The 16,391-nt window shown below is 47.6% G+C and overlaps 12 non-coding genes and 1 pseudogene across 12 annotated transcripts; 6 read left to right on the plus strand and 7 right to left on the minus strand.

The window, feature by feature from the left end:
* Positions 1-133: 133 nt before the first annotated feature.
* On the plus strand, positions 134-297 carry LOC135047427 (U1 spliceosomal RNA). Its single transcript, XR_010239475.1, has one exon. It is a non-coding gene; the product is annotated as a U1 spliceosomal RNA (small nuclear RNA).
* Positions 298-449: 152 nt separating this feature from the next.
* LOC135047328 (U1 spliceosomal RNA) lies at positions 450-612 on the plus strand. The gene has a single exon (XR_010239388.1). It is a non-coding gene; the product is annotated as a U1 spliceosomal RNA (small nuclear RNA).
* Positions 613-1,267: 655 nt separating this feature from the next.
* On the plus strand, positions 1,268-1,431 carry LOC135047412 (U1 spliceosomal RNA). The gene has a single exon (XR_010239460.1). It is a non-coding gene; the product is annotated as a U1 spliceosomal RNA (small nuclear RNA).
* Positions 1,432-11,175: 9,744 nt separating this feature from the next.
* On the minus strand, positions 11,176-11,338 carry LOC135047347 (U1 spliceosomal RNA). Its single transcript, XR_010239401.1, has one exon. It is a non-coding gene; the product is annotated as a U1 spliceosomal RNA (small nuclear RNA).
* A 152-nt stretch (positions 11,339-11,490) lies between these two features.
* Positions 11,491-11,654, minus strand: LOC135047431 (U1 spliceosomal RNA). The gene has a single exon (XR_010239479.1). It is a non-coding gene; the product is annotated as a U1 spliceosomal RNA (small nuclear RNA).
* Positions 11,655-12,329: 675 nt separating this feature from the next.
* Positions 12,330-12,492, minus strand: LOC135047348 (U1 spliceosomal RNA). Its single transcript, XR_010239402.1, has one exon. It is a non-coding gene; the product is annotated as a U1 spliceosomal RNA (small nuclear RNA).
* Positions 12,493-12,644: 152 nt separating this feature from the next.
* Positions 12,645-12,808, minus strand: LOC135047398 (U1 spliceosomal RNA). Its single transcript, XR_010239446.1, has one exon. It is a non-coding gene; the product is annotated as a U1 spliceosomal RNA (small nuclear RNA).
* Positions 12,809-13,482: 674 nt separating this feature from the next.
* Positions 13,483-13,645, minus strand: LOC135047329 (U1 spliceosomal RNA). The gene has a single exon (XR_010239389.1). It is a non-coding gene; the product is annotated as a U1 spliceosomal RNA (small nuclear RNA).
* A 152-nt stretch (positions 13,646-13,797) lies between these two features.
* Positions 13,798-13,961, minus strand: LOC135047421 (U1 spliceosomal RNA). The gene has a single exon (XR_010239469.1). It is a non-coding gene; the product is annotated as a U1 spliceosomal RNA (small nuclear RNA).
* Positions 13,962-14,554: 593 nt separating this feature from the next.
* On the minus strand, positions 14,555-14,682 carry LOC135047368 (U1 spliceosomal RNA; annotated as a pseudogene).
* Positions 14,683-14,826: 144 nt separating this feature from the next.
* LOC135047382 (U5 spliceosomal RNA) lies at positions 14,827-14,942 on the plus strand. Its single transcript, XR_010239431.1, has one exon. It is a non-coding gene; the product is annotated as a U5 spliceosomal RNA (small nuclear RNA).
* A 282-nt stretch (positions 14,943-15,224) lies between these two features.
* Positions 15,225-15,340, plus strand: LOC135047385 (U5 spliceosomal RNA). Its single transcript, XR_010239434.1, has one exon. It is a non-coding gene; the product is annotated as a U5 spliceosomal RNA (small nuclear RNA).
* A 286-nt stretch (positions 15,341-15,626) lies between these two features.
* Positions 15,627-15,742, plus strand: LOC135047388 (U5 spliceosomal RNA). Its single transcript, XR_010239437.1, has one exon. It is a non-coding gene; the product is annotated as a U5 spliceosomal RNA (small nuclear RNA).
* Positions 15,743-16,391: the final 649 nt, after the last annotated feature.

The raw sequence follows: 16,391 nt of genomic DNA on the forward strand, positions 1-16,391 counted from the left end.
TCATCTGAAAATATGTGTTCTCCCTGCAGTTGTTGTCCCCAGATGAGAGTTCCCTTGTGCTGCCTCAGTTGAATCTCCTTTACTTGACAGAGATGTGCCTGAGCAGCGGCCCTCCCCAGCCCTATCCCAAATCATACTTATTTTGCATAGGAGATACCATGGTCATGAAGATTATTCTCCCAGGGTGAGGTTCATTCATTGCATTCTGGGTATGCTGACCCCTGTGATTTCCCCAAATGTGGGTAACTCGACTGCATTATTTGTGGTAGTGGGGGACTGTGTTTGTGTTTTCCTCTGGTCAGCTCTGGTAAAAGTCAGATTTCTTTGTTTCAGATCTTCCTCTAGCCTTGTTCTTCTTTCGAGAGTTCCCTTGTGCTGCCTCAGTTGGATCTCCTTCACTTGACAGGGGGGTGCCCGAGCAGCGACCCTCCCCAGCTCAAGCCCAACTCCTACTTACCTGCCAGGTGAGATACTATGATCATGAAGGTGCTTCTCCCAGGGCAAGGCTCACCCATTGCACTCTGGGTGTGCTGCCCCTGCGATTTCCCCAAATGTGGGAAACTTGACTGCATAATTTGTGTTTCCCCTGGTCGGCTCTCGTATAATTCAGATCTCTTTGTCTCAGGTCTCTCTCCAGCCTAGTTTGCTGTCTGTTTCCACTTCTTTTTTCTTGAGCCCCTCCCTTTTATACCCTTGTGCACTATCCTGACTTCTCCTCCTGTCTGCTTACTTTGTGCCTTCCAATGCACAATGCAAACTACACACCCTTTTACTTGCCTTACAGAGCAGCTCTGGAGCTGTTACAGTGCCAAGCTGCTGTAAGAAATCAGCTTGAATGCTTCAGGGGCTGGGGCATTGTCAACATGAGCCCCACACCGAAGGAGGGTGGGGGTGTTTAATGCGAACTAAGGGTCATCCAAGCGCCGCAAAAGGCCGCCATGCCCTGCATACCCCTTTTCTCTTTTCATATGCAGATGAGGGTTCCAGACAACTTTGGCCCACTGCTTGGATGACATCACCGTATGCAAATCCGTCTTCTGCAGAACTTCCCCCAGGAATGCTTGTACTAGTTGTTGCATTTGGTTTGTTGTTTGGGGGTGCTTCAGTATTAGGCAGCCTTCTGCCCTCCCATGTTCATCTGAAAATATGTGTTCTCCCTGCAGTTGTTGTCCCCAGATGAGAGTTCCCTTGTGCTGCCTCAGTTGAATCTCCTTTACTTGACAGAGATGTGCCTGAGCAGCGGCCCTCCCCAGCCCTATCCCAAATCATACTTATTTTGCATAGGCGATACCATGGTCATGAAGATTGTTCTCCCAGGGTGAGGTTCATTCATTGCATTCTGGGTATGCTGACCCCTGTGATTTCCCCAAATGTGGGAAACTCGACTGCATTATTTGTGGTAGTGGGGGACTGTGTTTGTGCTTTCCTCTGGTCAGCTCTGGTAAAAGTCAGATTTCTTTGTCTCAGATCTTCCTCTAGCCTTGTTCTTCTTTCGAGAGTTCCCTTGTGCTGCCTCAGTTGGATCTCCTTCACTTGACAGGGGGTGCCCGAGCAGCAATCCTCCACAGCTCTGGCCCAACTCCTACTTACCTGCCAGGTGAGATACTATGATCTTCACTGTTAGGGCAATCAGGATGTGGAATTCCCTGCCAGGGAAGGTGGTAATGGCGGACTCTGTAATTGGATTTAAAAAAGGAATGGATACATTTCTGAATGAAAAAGCTATCCAAGGTTATAATACTTAAAATATCAACATGGTTAATCCGGGGGTAACATGAGTTGTAGTAGCTAACTAGTCATAAAACATTATTCAGCAAGTATGTAGAATCATCACAACTTAAAACAGGTTGAACACGATGGGCAATTTGCCTCTATTCAACCTCAAAAACTATGTTACTATATGTTACTATATTACTATGTTACTGTAGTATACAGAACACCACAATGCAATGAGCAGTGATAGTGAGCACTGATGAGGATACTAGAACTGACACTGAGCAGCAAGATGCAGCACTGGACTATTAGTAATGTACTGTAGTATGCTGAGCACAACAATGCAGCACAAGACAATGAGCAGTGATACTGAGCACTGATGAGGATACTACTGAGAACTGACACTGAGCAGGAGAGACACACTACTAGTATTACTGAGCAGCAATAAGTATCCACTGATACTGAGCACTGATATTGAGATTTCCACTGAGAGAACATAGCCACGTCCTCTCCGCTCTCTCTTCAATGCACGAGTAAAAATGGCGGCAACGCGCAGCTCTTTATATGGAATCCGAATCTCGCGAGAATCCGACAGCGGGATGATGACATTTTCCCTTGTTCAGGTTTTCCGAGTCAGGCGGGAACAACCGAGCCTACCTCGTACCAGTGTAAACCACGTGGAGTTCGTGGGGAATTCGGTTCTCGGAGAACCGAACCCGCTCCTCTCTACCTTATACCCATCAATTTTTTTTATTTTCAATCTAAGCCCCTGCAGTTTTCTGTAAGCATCTGCTTTGCTATGATGATCAACAAGTCACAAGGGCAAACACTCAGGGCTTGAGGCGTAGATCTTAGGACCAGCTGCTACAAGCATGGCAGAGGTGTCACTATCACTGGTGACACCCAGAGAGGTGGCGAGGGAGATTGTAATGCAGTGCGCGCAGATAAGCAGCGCAATGGTAAAAAGGAGGCATGGTTTCATAGGTAGGGGCGTGGCCTGGTGGCCTGAATCTACATTTTGTTGCTCCGGGTGTCCCGGGGGTTGGGGGCTGCACCGGAGACTAGTGTGTGAGCGGTGCTGGCTCCTGCACAGTGACATGGCATGGCCACTAGAGATGTGCACCGGAAATTTTTCGGGTTTTGTGTTTTGGTTTTGGGTTCGGTTCCGCGGCCGTGTTTTGGGTTCGAACGCGTTTTGGCTAAACCTCACCGAATTTTTTTTGTCGGATTCGGGTGTGTTTTGGATTCGGGTGTTTTTTTCAAAAAACCCTAAAAAACAGCTTAAATCATAGAATTTGGGAGTCATTTTGATCCCAAAGTATTATTAACCTCAATAACCATAATTTCCACTCATTTTCAGTCTATTCTTAACACCTCACACCTCACAATATTATTTTTAGTCCTAAAATTTGCACCGAGGTCGCTGGATGACTAAGCTCAGTGACCCAAGTGGCCGACACAAACACCTGGCCCATCTAGGAGTGGCACTGCAGTGTCACGCATGATGGCCCTTCCAAAAAACACTCCCCAAACAGCACATGACGCAAAGAAAAAAAGAGGCGCAATGAGGTAGCTGTGTGACTAAGCTCAGCGACCCAAGTGGCCGACACAAACACCTGGCCCATCTAGGAGTGGCACTGCAGTGTCACGCAGGATGGCCCTTCCAAAAAACACTCCCCAAACAGCACATGACGCAAAGAAAAAAAGAGGTGCAATGAGGTAGCTGTGTGACTAAGCTCAGCGACCCAAGTGGCCGACACAAACACCTGGCCCATCTAGGAGTGGCACTGCAGTGTCACGCAGGATGGCCCTTCCAAAAACACTCCCCAAACAGCACATGACGCAAAGAAAAAAAGAGGCGCAATGAGGTAGCTGTGTGACTAAGCTCAGCGACCCAAGTGGCCGACACAAACACCTGGCCCATCTAGGAGTGGCACTGCAGTGTCACGCAGGATGGCCCTTCCAAAAAACACTCCCCAAACAGCACATGACGCAAAGAAAAAAAGAGGCGCAATGAGGTAGCTGTGTGACTAAGCTCAGCGACCCAAGTGGACGACACAAACACCTGGCCCATCTAGGAGTGTCACTGCAGTGTCACGCAGGATGGCCCTTCCAAAAAACACTCCCCAAACAGCACATGACGCAAAGAAAAAAAGAGGCGCAATGAGGTAGCTGTGTGACTAAGCTCAGCGACCCAAGTGGCCGACACAAACACCTGGCCCATCTAGGAGTGGCACTGCAGTGTCACGCAGGATGGCCCTTCCAAAAAACACTCCCCAAACAGCACATGACGCAAAGAAAAATAAAAGAAAAAAGAGGTGCAAGGTGGAATTGCCTTGGGCCCTCCCACCCACCCTTATGTTGTATAAACAGGACATGCACACTTTAACCAACCCATCATTTCAGTGACAGGGTCTGCCACACGACTGTGACTGAAATGACGGGTTGGTTTGGACCCCCACCAAAAAAGAAGCAATTAATCTCTCCTTGCACAAACTGGCTCTATAGAGGCAAGATGTCCACCTCATCATCATCCTCCGATTCATCACCGTGTACATCCCCCTCCTCACAGATTATCAATTCGTCCCCACTGGAATCCACCATCTCAGCTTCCTGTGTACTTTGTGGAGGCAATTGCTGCTGGTCAATGTCTCCACGGAGAAATTGATTATAATTCATTTTAATGAACATCATCTTCTCCACATTTTCTGGAAGTAACCTCGTACGCCGATTGCTGACAAGGTGAGCGGCGGCACTAAACACTCTTTCGGAGTACACACTTGTGGGAGGGCAACTTAGGTAGAATAAAGCCAGTTTGTGCAAGGGCCTCCAAATTGCCTCTTTTTCCTGCCAGTATACGTACGGACTGTCTGACATGCCTACTTGGATGCGGTCACTCATATAATCCTCCACCATTCTTTCAATGGTGAGAGAATCATATGCAGTGACAGTAGACGACATGTCCGTAATCGTTGGCAGGTCCTTCAGTCCGGACCAGATGTCAGCATCAGCAGTCGCTCCAGACTGCCCTGCATCACCGCCAGCGGGTGGGCTCGGAATTCTGAGCCTTTTCCTCGCACCCCCAATTGCGGGAGAATGTGAAGGAGGAGCTGTTGACCGATCAAGTTCCGCTTGACTTGATAATTTTCTCACCAGCAGGTCTTTGAACCCCTGCAGACTTGTGTCTGCCGGAAAGAGAGATACAACGTAGGTTTTAAATCTAGGATCGAGCACGGTGGCCAAAATGTAGTGCTCTGATTTCAACAGATTGACCACCCGTGAATCCTGGTTAAGCGAATGAAGGGCTCCATCCACAAGTCCCACATGCCTAGCGGAATCGCTCTGTCTTAGCTCCTCCTTCAATGTCTCCAGCTTCTTCTGCAAAAGCCTGATGACGGGAATGACCTGACTCAGGCTGGCAGTGTCTGAACTGACTTCACGTGTGGCAAGTTCAAAAGGTTGCAGAACCTTGCACAACGTTGAAATCATTCTCCACTGCGCTTGAGACAGGTGCATTCCACCTCCTATATCGTGGTCAGATGTATAGGCTTGAATGGCCTTTTGCTGCTCCTCCATCCTCTGAAGCATATAGAGGGTTGAATTCCACCTCGTTACCACTTCTTGCTTCAGATGATGGCAGGGCAGGTTCAGGCGTTTTTGGTGTTGCTCCAGTCTTCTGTACGTGGTGCCTGTACGCCGAAAGTGTCCCGCAATTCTTGTGGCCACCGACAGCATCTCTTGCACGCCCCTGTCGTTTTTTAAATAATTCTGCACCACCAAATTCAAGGTATGTGCAAAACATGGGACGTGCTGGAATTTGCCCAGATATAATGCACGCACAATATTGCTGGCGTTGTCCGATGCCACAAATCCACAGGAGAGTCCAATTGGGGTAAGCCATTCTGTGATGATCTTCCTTAGTTGCCGTAAGAGGTTTTCAGCTGTGTGCGTATTCTGGAAAGCGGTGATACAAAGCGTAGCCTGCCTAGGAAAGAGTTGGCGTTTGCGAGATGCTGCTACTGGTGCCGCCGCTGCTGTTCTTGCGGCGGGAGTCAATACATCTACCCAGTGGGCTGTCACAGTCATATAGTCCTGAGTCTGCCCTGCTCCACTTGTCCACATGTCCGTGGTTAAGTGGACATTGGGTACAACTGCATTTTTTAGGACACTGGTGAGTCTTTTTCTGAGGTCTGTGTACATTTTCGGTATCGCCTGCCTAGAGAAATGGAACCTAGATGGTATTTGGTACCGGGGACACAGTACCTCAATCAAGTCTATAGTTGGCTCTGAAGTAATGATGGATACCGGAACCACGTTTCTCACTGCCCAGGATGCCAAGGCCTCAGTTATCCGCTTTGCAGCAGGATGACTGCTGTGATATTTCATCTTCCTTGCAAAGGACTGTTGGACAGTCAATTGCTTGGTGGAAGTAGTAAAAGTGGTCTTACGACTTCCCCTCTGGGATGACCATCGACTCCCAGCAGCAACAACAGCAGCGCCAGCAGCAGTAGGCGTTACACTCAAGGATGCATCGGAGGAATCCCAGGCAGGAGAGAACTCGTCAGAATTGCCAGTGACATGGCCTGCAGGACTATTGGCATTCCTGGGGAAGGAGGAAATTGACACTGAGGGAGTTGGTGGGGTGGTTTGCGTGAGCTTGGTTACAAGAGGAAGGGATTTACTGGTCAGTGGACTGCTTCCGCTGTCGCCCAAAGTTTTTGAACTTGTCACTGACTTATGATGAATGCGCTGCAGGTGACGTATAAGGGAGGATGTTCCGAGGTGGTTAACGTCCTTACCCCTACTTATTACAGCTTGACAAAGGCAACACACGGCTTGACACCTGTTGTCCGCATTTCTGTTGAAATACTTCCACACCGAAGAGCTGATTTTTTTGGTATTTTCACCAGGCATGTCAATGGCCATATTCCTCCCACGGACAACAGGTGTCTCGCCGGGTGCCTGACTTAAACAAACCACCTCACCATCAGAATCCTCCTTGTCAATTTCCTCCCCAGCGCCAGCAACACCCATATCCTCCTCATCCTGGTGTACTTCAACACTGACATCTTCAATCTGACTATCAGGAACTGGACTGCGGGTGCTCCTTCCAGCACTTGCAGGGGGCGTGCAAATGGTGGAAGGTGCATGCTCTTCACGTCCAGTGTTGGGAAGGTCAGGCATCGCAACCGACACAATTGGACTCTCCTTGTGGATTTGTGATTTTGAAGAACGCACAGTTCTTTGCTGTGCTTTTGCCAGCTTAAGTCTTTTCATTTTTCTAGCGAGAGGCTGAGTGCTTCCATCCTCATGTGAAGCTGAACCACTAGCCATGAACATAGGCCAGGGCCTCAGCCGTTCCTTGCCACTCCGTGTGGTAAATGGCATATTGGCAAGTTTATGCTTCTCCTCCGACGATTTTTATTTAGATTTTTGAGTCCTTTTTTTACTGATCTTTTGTGTTTTGGATTTTACATGCTCTGTACTATGACATTGGGCATCGGCCTTGGCAGACGACGTTGATGGAATTTCATCGTCTCGGCCATGACTAGTGGCAGCAGCTTCAGCACGAGGTGGAAGTGGATCTTGATCTTTCCCTATTTTTGGAACCTCAACATTTTTGTTCTCCATATTTTAATAGGCACAACTAAAAGGCACCTCAGGTAAACAATGGAGATGGATGGATACTAGTATACTTATGGATGACGAGTGACTGACGACACAGAGGTAGCTACAGCCGTGGACTACCGTACTGCGTCTGCTAGTATAGAGATGATAATTAATGATATAAAAAAATATATATATAACTACTGTAGGTATATATAATATAATGACGGACCTGGTGGACACTGTCAGCAGACTGCTAAACTACTAGTATGAAGAAGATAGAAAAAAACTTGCACCACAGGTAGGTAGGTATACAATTATGGACGAGCACTGACGACACAGAGATAGCCACAGCCGTGGCCTACCGTACTGCGTCTGCTAGTATAGAGATGATAATTAATGATATAAAAAAAAATATATATAACTACTGTAGGTATATATAATATAATGATGGACCTGGTGGACACTGTCAGCAGACTGCTAAACTACTAGTATGAAGAAGATAGAAAAAAAAACCCACCACAGTTAGGTATACAATTATGGACGAGTGACGACACAGAGGTAGGTACAGCCGTGCACTACCGTACTGCGTCTGCTAGTATAGATAATATACTAAATATATTACTACTGTAGGTATATAATATAATGACGGACCTGGTGGACACTGTCAGCAGACTCCTAAACTACTAGTATGAAGAAGATAGAAAAAAAAACCCCACCACAGGTAGGTATACAATTATGGACGAGCACTGACGACACAGAGGTAGGTACAGCCGTGGACTACCGTACTGCGTCTGCTAGTATAGATAATATAATAAATATATTACTACTGTAGGTATATAATATAATGACGGACCTGGTGGACACTGTCAGCAGACTGCTAAACTACTAGTATGAAGAAGATAAAAAAAAAACCCCACCACAGGTAGGTAGGTATACAATTATGGACGAGCACTGACGACACAGAGATAGCCACAGCCGTGGACTACCGTACTGCGTCTGCTAGTATAGATAATATAATAAATATATTACTACTGTAGGTATATAATATAATGATGGACCTGGTGGACACTGTCAGTAGACTCCTAAACTACTAGTATGAAGAAGATAGAAAAAAAAAAACCACCACAGGTAGGTAGGTATACAATTATGGACGAGCACTGACGACACAGAGATAGCCACAGCCGTGGACTACCGTACTGCGTCTGCTAATATAGAGATGATAAAGATGAAAAAAAAAATATAACACTACTGCAGATAAATATTTATATAATATATGTATGACGGACCTGCTGGACACTGTCAGCAGAATGCGTTTATAGAATAAAAAAAAAACACCACAGGAGTGTTTAACTTTTTCAGGCAGACAATATACTGGTGGTCACACTGGCAGCAAAAGTGTGCACTGTACTCCTGCTATAACTGCTCCCCAGTCTCCCCCACAATTAAGCTGTGTGAGCAGTGAGCACTCAGCACAGTCAGATATACATAGATGATATATCATGCAGCACACTGAGGCTGAGCACAGATATGGTATGTGTATCGTTTTTTTTCAGGCAGAGAACGGATTATAAATAATAAAACTGGTGGTCACTATCAGCAAAACTCTGCACTACTGAGTACTCCTGACAAGTTCAACTGCTCCCCAAATTAGTAGTAAATCAAATGTCACTCGTCTCTATCTTCTAATCTAAACGGAGAGGACGCCAGCCACGTCCTCTCCCTATCAATCTCAATGCACGTGTGAAAATGGCGGCGACGCGCGGCTCCTTATATAGAATCCAAGTCTCGTGAGAATCCGACAGCGGGATGATGACGTTCGGGCGCGCTCGGGTTAACCGAGCAAGGCGGGAGGATCCGAGTCTGCTCGGACCCGTGCAAAAAAGGGTGAAGTTCGGGCGGGTTCGGATTCCGAGGAACCGAACCCGCTCATCTCTTATGGCCACCCAGCATGACGCCTCCCTTCTTGACCATGCTGTAATTGCAGTCGCACTGCAGTTCAGCGTGATCATAAAAAATGGTGTAGCCTCCTGCTGGTGCAGACTGTATGTGCGCGCAGGAAGCCGCCACCATTTTTGTGATCACAGCGGCTGAATGTGATGTCATACAGCCGCTGTGACCACGCCCCCTGTGTCTCCTCCATTGCAGACCCCATTTTGAAGCCTTGCCCCCGCACCGCTCCATCCCTGACTTGGAAATGGAGTGTTGCTGACCCCCCTCTCCCCCCCTGCCCCGATTGACAGGCAGAGGCGATCGCATTCTCTGCGGGGTGCCGCAGAAAATGCAGGCACATGCGTATGCTCTTAGCAATTTTTGCAGTTGGATCACTTATTGTGATTGCAATCCAACCTGAATCAGGCCCTATTACCTATCACAATGCGCTGCGGGCAGTACAAAATTGGTTTAATATAGGAGAAAAACCCCCAGACCTGTGCTCCTTAACTGTACCTGGTGGCTAGTGGAGCGGCTGCCCAGTAATCAGTGTCCACGCCAGTGCGCACACGGTCCACCCCCTACGGCCACGCTCCCCTTCATCAGCGGCCTCGTGATCCGGAAGGGCGGTGTGTGTGTGACTGACCTTAGGAAGAAACCGGAGCCTCCGCTGCAGTGACCCAGCAACCAGGGCACGGGAGTATACAGCGCCGCTGGGAGTGATGAAGCTGCAGTAAAGATGTCTATTAGACCTAGCCTGCTGCAGCCCTTGTAGATTCTCATAAAACAAGTTCTTCTTTTCTTGTCAAAATGAATAGCTAAGAATAGGCTGCCTGAGGCAGGCCCCTGTTAAGTGGCCTGCTACTGAAGGCACCAACTACAAACTGAGCTCCCTGTTCATGGAAGCGGAGTTATAGAGGAGGATGCACTGAGCATCTTGGGAACAGTCAAAAGCTTTGAGCCGGTTGGTGCCTCAGATCAAGATCCTACTCTACACCCCAATGTGAATCCTTGTGGAGTCCTGTGTACCCCACAGAAGAAATTAATGTGTCACACCCATTGGCAGCAACCTTAGAATAGCTGCTGATGGGCACAATTGAGAAAGGAAGGGGGGGGGGGGACATTTGAATCCAGCACATAGATGCAATTCAAATATGTAATTTGTACCTTCCTATTTTAAAATATAATGGATGAACTTCACCCTGTGAGAACAATCTTCATGATCAAGAGATCTCATATGCAAAATAAGTATGAGTTGGGATAGGGCTGGGGAGGGTGGCTGCTCGGCCCCTCCCCCGTCAAGTTAAGGAGATTCAACTGAGGAAGCACAAGGGAACTCTCGTCTGGGGACAACAACTGCAGGGAGACCACATCTTTTCAGATGAACATGGGAGGGCAGAAGGCTGCCTAATACTGAAGCACCATCAAATATCAAACCATATGCAACAACTAGTACAAGCATTCCTGGGGGAAGGTCTGCAGCAGACGGATTTGCATACGGTGATGTCATCCAAGCAGTGGGCCAAAGTTGGCTGGAACCCTCATTTGCATATGAAAAGAGAAAAGGGGCATGCAGGGCATGGCGGCCTTTTGCGGTGCTTGGATGACCCCTAGTTCGCATTAAACACCCCCACCCTCCTTTGGTGTTGGGCTCATGTTGGCTATGCCCCAGCCCCTGAAGCATTCAAGCTGATTTCTTGCAGCAGCTGGGCACTGTAACAGCTCCAGAGCTGCTCTGTAAGGCAACTAAAAGGGTGTGGGCCCTGCAGCACTACCTGTAGTTCGCATTGTGTGTTGGAAGGCACAAAGTAAGCAGACGGGAGAAGTCAGGATAGTGCGCAAGGGCATAGAAGGCAGTGGCTCCAGAAAAGAGAAGTGGAAACAGACAGCAAACTAGGCTGGAGAGAGACCTGAGACAAAGAGATCTGAATTATACGAGAGCCGACCAGGGGAAACACAAATTATGCAATCAAGTTTCCCACATTTGGGGAAATCGCAGGAGCAGCACACCCAGAGTGCAATGGGTGAGCCTAGCCCTGGGAGAAGCACCTTCATGATCATAGTATCTCACCTGGCAGGTAAGTAGGAGTTGGGCTAGAGCTGGGGAGGGTCACTGCTCGGGCACCCCCCTGTCAAGTGAAGGAGATCCAACTGAGGCAGCACAAGGGAACTCTCGAAAGAAGAACAAGGCTAGAGGAATATATGAGACAAAGAAATCTGACTTTTACCAGAGCTGACCAGAGGAAAACACAAACACAGTCCCCCACTACCACAAAAAATGCAGGCGAGTTTCCCACATTTGGGGAAATCACAGGGGTCAGCATACCCAGAATGCAATGAATGAACCTCACCCTGGGTGAACAATCTTCATGACCATGGTGTCTCCTATGCAAAATAAGTATGATTTGGGATAGGGCTGGGAGGGCCGCTGCTCAGGCACATCTCTGTCAAGTAAAGGAGATTCAACTGAGGCAGCACAAGGGAACTCTCATCTGGGGACAACAACTGCAGGGAGAACACATATTTTCAGATGAACATGGGAGGGCAGAAGGCTGCCTAAAACTGAAGCACCCCCAAACAACAAACCAAATGCAACAACTAGTGCAAGCATTCCTGGGGGAAGGCCTGCCGCAGATGGATTTGCATATGGTGATGTCATCCAAGCAGTGGGTCAAAGTTGGCTTCAACCCTCATCTGCATATGAAAAGAGAAAAGGGGCGTGCAGGGCATGGCGGCCTTTTGCGGTGCTTGGATGACCCCTAGTTCGCATTAAACACCCCCACCCACCTTTGGTGTGGGGCTCATGTTGGCCATGCCCCATCCCCTGAAGCATTCAAGCTGATTTCTTGCAGCAGCTGGGCACTGTAACAGCTCCAGAGCTGCTCTGTAAGGCAAGTAAAAGATTGTGTGGGCCCTGCAGCACTACCTGTAGTTTGCATTGTGCATTGGAAGGCACAAAGTAAGCAGACGGGAGGAGAAGTCAGGATAGTGCACAAGGGTATAGAAGGGAGGGGCTCAAGATAAAAGAAGTGGAAACAGACAGCAAACTAGGCTGGAGAAAGACCTGAGACAAAGAGATCTGAATTATACGAGAGCCGACCAGAGGAAACACAAATTATGCAGTCAAGTGTCCCACATTTGGGGAAATCGTAGGAGCAGCACACCCAGAGTGCAATGGGTGAGCCTTGCCCTGGGAGAAGCAACTTCCTGATCATAGTATCTCACCTGGCAGGTAAGTAGGAGTTGGGCTAGAGCTGGGGAGGGTCGCTTCTCGGGCACCCCCCTGTCAAGTGAAGGAGATCCAACTGAGGCAGCACAAAGAAACTCTCGAAAGAAGAACAAGGCTAGAGGAAGATCTGAGACAAAGAAATCTGACTTTTACCAGAGCTGACCAGAGGAAAGCACAAACACAGTCCCCCACTACCACAAATAATGCAGTCGAGTTTCCCACATTTGGGGAAATCACAGGGGTCAGCATACCCAGAATGCAATGAATGAACCTCACCCTGGGAGAACAATCTTCATGACCATGGTAACTCCTATGCAAAATAAGTATGATTTGGGATAGGGCTGGGGAGGGCCGCTGCTCAGGCACATCTCTGTCAAGTAAAGGAGATTAGACTGAGGCAGCACAAGGGAACTCTCATCTGGGTACAACAACTGCAGGGAGAACACATATTTTCAGATGAACATGGGAGGGCAGAAGGCTGCCTAATACTGAAGCATCCCCAAACAACAAACCAAATGCAACAACTAGTAAAAGCATTCCAGGGTGAAGGTCTGCAGAAGACGGATTTGCATACGGTGATGTCATCCAAGCAGTGGGCCAAAGTTGGCTGGAACCCTCATCTGCATATAAAAAGAGAAAAGGGTTATGCAGGGCATGGCGGCCTTTTGCGGCACTTGGATGACCCCTAGTTTGCATTAAACACCTCCACCCTCCTTCGGTGTGGGGCTCATGTTGGCTATGCCCCAGCCCCTGAAGCATTCAAGCTGATTTCTTGCAGCAGCTGGGCACTGTAACAGCTCCAGAGCTGCTCTGTAAGGCAAGTAAAAGGGTGTGGGCCCTGCAGCACTACCTATAGTTCGCATTGTGCGTTGGAAGGCACAAAGTAAGCAGAAAGGAGGAGAAGTCAGGATAGTGCGCAAGGGCATAGAAGGGAGCGGCTCAAGAAAAGAGAAGTGGAAACAGACAGCAAACTAGGCTGGAGAGAGACCTGAGACAAAGAGATCTGAATTATACGAGAGCCGACCAGGGGAAACACAAATTATGCAGTCAAGTTTCCCACATTTGGGGAAATCGCAGGAGCAGCACACCCAGAGTGCAATGGGTGAGCCTTGCCCTGGGAGAAGCACCTTCATGATCATAGTATCTCACCTGGCAGGTAAGTAGGAGTTGGGCGAGAGCTGGGGAGGGTCGCTGCTCGGGTACTTCCCTGTAAAGTGAAGGAGATCCAACTGAGGCAGCACAAGGGAACTCTCGAAAGAAGAACAAGGCTAGAGGAAAATCTGAGACAAAGAAATCTGAGTTTTACCAGAGCTGACCAGAGGAAAGCACAAACACAGTCCCCCACTACCACAAATAATGCAGTTGAGTTTCCCACATTTGGGTAAATCACAGGGGTCAGCATACCCAAAATGCAATGAATGAACCTCACCCTGGGAGAACAATCTTCATGACCATGGTATCTCCTATGCAAAATAAGTATGATTTGGGATAGGGCTGGGGAGGGCCGCTGCTCATGCACATCTCTGTCAAGTAAAGGAGATTCAACTGAGGCAGCACAAGGGAACTCTCATCTGGGGACAACAACTGCAGGGAGAACACATTTTTTCAGATGAACATGGGAGGGCAGAAGGCTGCCTAATACTGAAGCACCCCCAAACAACAAACCAAATGCAACAACTAGTACAAGCATTCCTGGGGGAAGTTCTGCAGAAGACGGATTTGCATACGGTGATGTCATCCAAGCAGTGGGCCAAAGTTGGCTGGAACCCTCATCTGCATATGAAAAGAGAAAAGGGGTGTGCAGGGCATGGCGGCCTTTTGCGGCGCTTGGATGACCCTTAGTTCGCATTAAACACCCCCACCCTCCTTCGGTGTGGGGCTCATGTTGGCCATGCCCCATCCCCTGAAGCATTCAAGCTGATTTCTTGCAGCAGCTTGGCACTGTAACAGCTCCAGAGCTGCTCTGTAAGGCAAGTAAAAGGGTGTGGGCCCTGCAGCACTACCTGTAGTTTGCATTGTGCATTGGAAGGCACAAAGTAAGCAGACAGGAGGAGAAGTCAGGATAGTGCACAAGGGTATAAAAGCGAGTTTCCCACATTTGGGAAAATCACAGGGGTCAGCATACCCAGAATGCAATGAATGAACCTCACCCTGGGAGAACAATCTTCATGACCATGGTATCTCCTATGCAAAATAAGTATGATTTGGGATAGGGCTGGGGAGGGCCGCTGCTCAGGCACATCTCTGTCAAGTAAAGGAGATTCAACTGAGGCAGCACAAGGGAACTCTCATCTGGGGACAACAACTGCAGGGAGAACACATATTTTCAGATGAAAATCTTGGTCATGCTCTGGTTTCTCTTCAGAACGAACAAATCTTTCGCCTTTTACTAAAGATTTCTGTGGAGAGGAGCAAAACCGAGTTTTATCTCAATCTTTGCATGCCCCATATTATTGGGGTTTCTTTTATCAGTTTAAAGACAGAACGAGTGTGCTTTCTTGTTAGCTTTAATGTAAGCTCATTTGCATAGAAATGACAGTAAATGTTTGTTTCTTTTCAAACAGAACTTTCTTGACCATGCTACTTGCTTGAAAGATCTGGGAGCACATGGAATACAGTACAAACCATGCTTATAGCAAGGAGAAGCCAGGTGAGAAATCTGCTTTCTTTCAAGTTGGGCGCTCACTTTGATCTGAATGAGGACTGCTGGCACAGCATTTAGGCGACAGGTGGAATCTTGGTCATGCTCTGGTTTCTCTTCAGAACGAACAAATCTTTCGCCTTTTATTAAAGATTTCTGTGGAGAGGAGCAAAACTGAGTTTTATCTCAATTTTTGCATGCCCCATATTATTGGGGTTTCTTTTATCAGTTTAAAGACAGAACGAGTGTGCTTTCTTGTTAGCTTTAATGTAAGTTTATTTGCATAACAATGACTATAAATGTCTGTTTCTTTTCAAGCAGAACTTTCTTGACCATACTAATTGCTTGAAAGATCTGGGAGCACATGGAAAAGAGTACAAACCATGTTTATAGCAAGGGGAAGCCTGGTGAGAAATCTGCTTTCTTTCATTCAAATTGGGTGCTCACTTTGATCTGAATGAGAACTGCTGGCATGGCACTCAGGCGACAGGTGGAATCTTGGTCATGCTCTGGTTTCTCTTCAGAACTAACAAATATTTCGCCTTTTATTAAAGATTTCCGTGGAGAGGAGCAAAACTGAGTTTTATCTCAATTTTTGCATGCCCCATATTATTGGGGTTTCTTTTATCAGTTTAAAGACAGAACGAGTGTGCTTTCTTGTTAGCTTTAATGTAAGTTTATTTGCATAACAATGACAGTAAATGTTTGTTTCTTTTCAAACAGAACTTTCTTGACCATGCTACTTGCTTGAAAGATCTGGGAGCACATGGAAAACAGTACAAACCATGCAGTATCACAAGAGCCTTTATTTGATCTTTCATGAAGATAGAGCAGAATTGAGGACACGTCAACAATTTCTGCCGAAGGTGGTTCATCTTTCCACATGGTGCCTTTGGCCACTGACACCTTCGTTGAGTCAAAGTCTCTGGCTGTGGTCAGAACTTTGAAAATTTATGTCACCAGAACGGTTCAGATTAGGAAAACAGAGGCTCTGTTTGTCCTGTATGCTCCCATCAGGATTGGGTGTCCTGCTTCCATGTAGACCATTATGCGCTGGATCTGTGGTAAGATTCAGCATGCTCGTTCCACGGCAGGATTGCCGTTACTGAAGTAGGTGAAGACCCATTCTACTAGAAAGGTGGGTTCATCCTTGGCAGCTGGTCGGGGAGTCTCGGCATTGCAACTTTGCCGAGCAGCTATTTAGTAAACACTTTTGCTAAGTTTTACAAGTTTGATACCTTGGCTGATGATAACCTTAAGTTGGGTCAT

Source organism: Pseudophryne corroboree, unplaced genomic scaffold (assembly GCF_028390025.1).
Source record: "Pseudophryne corroboree isolate aPseCor3 unplaced genomic scaffold, aPseCor3.hap2 scaffold_927, whole genome shotgun sequence".
NCBI classification, from domain to species: Eukaryota; Metazoa; Chordata; class Amphibia; order Anura; family Myobatrachidae; genus Pseudophryne; species Pseudophryne corroboree.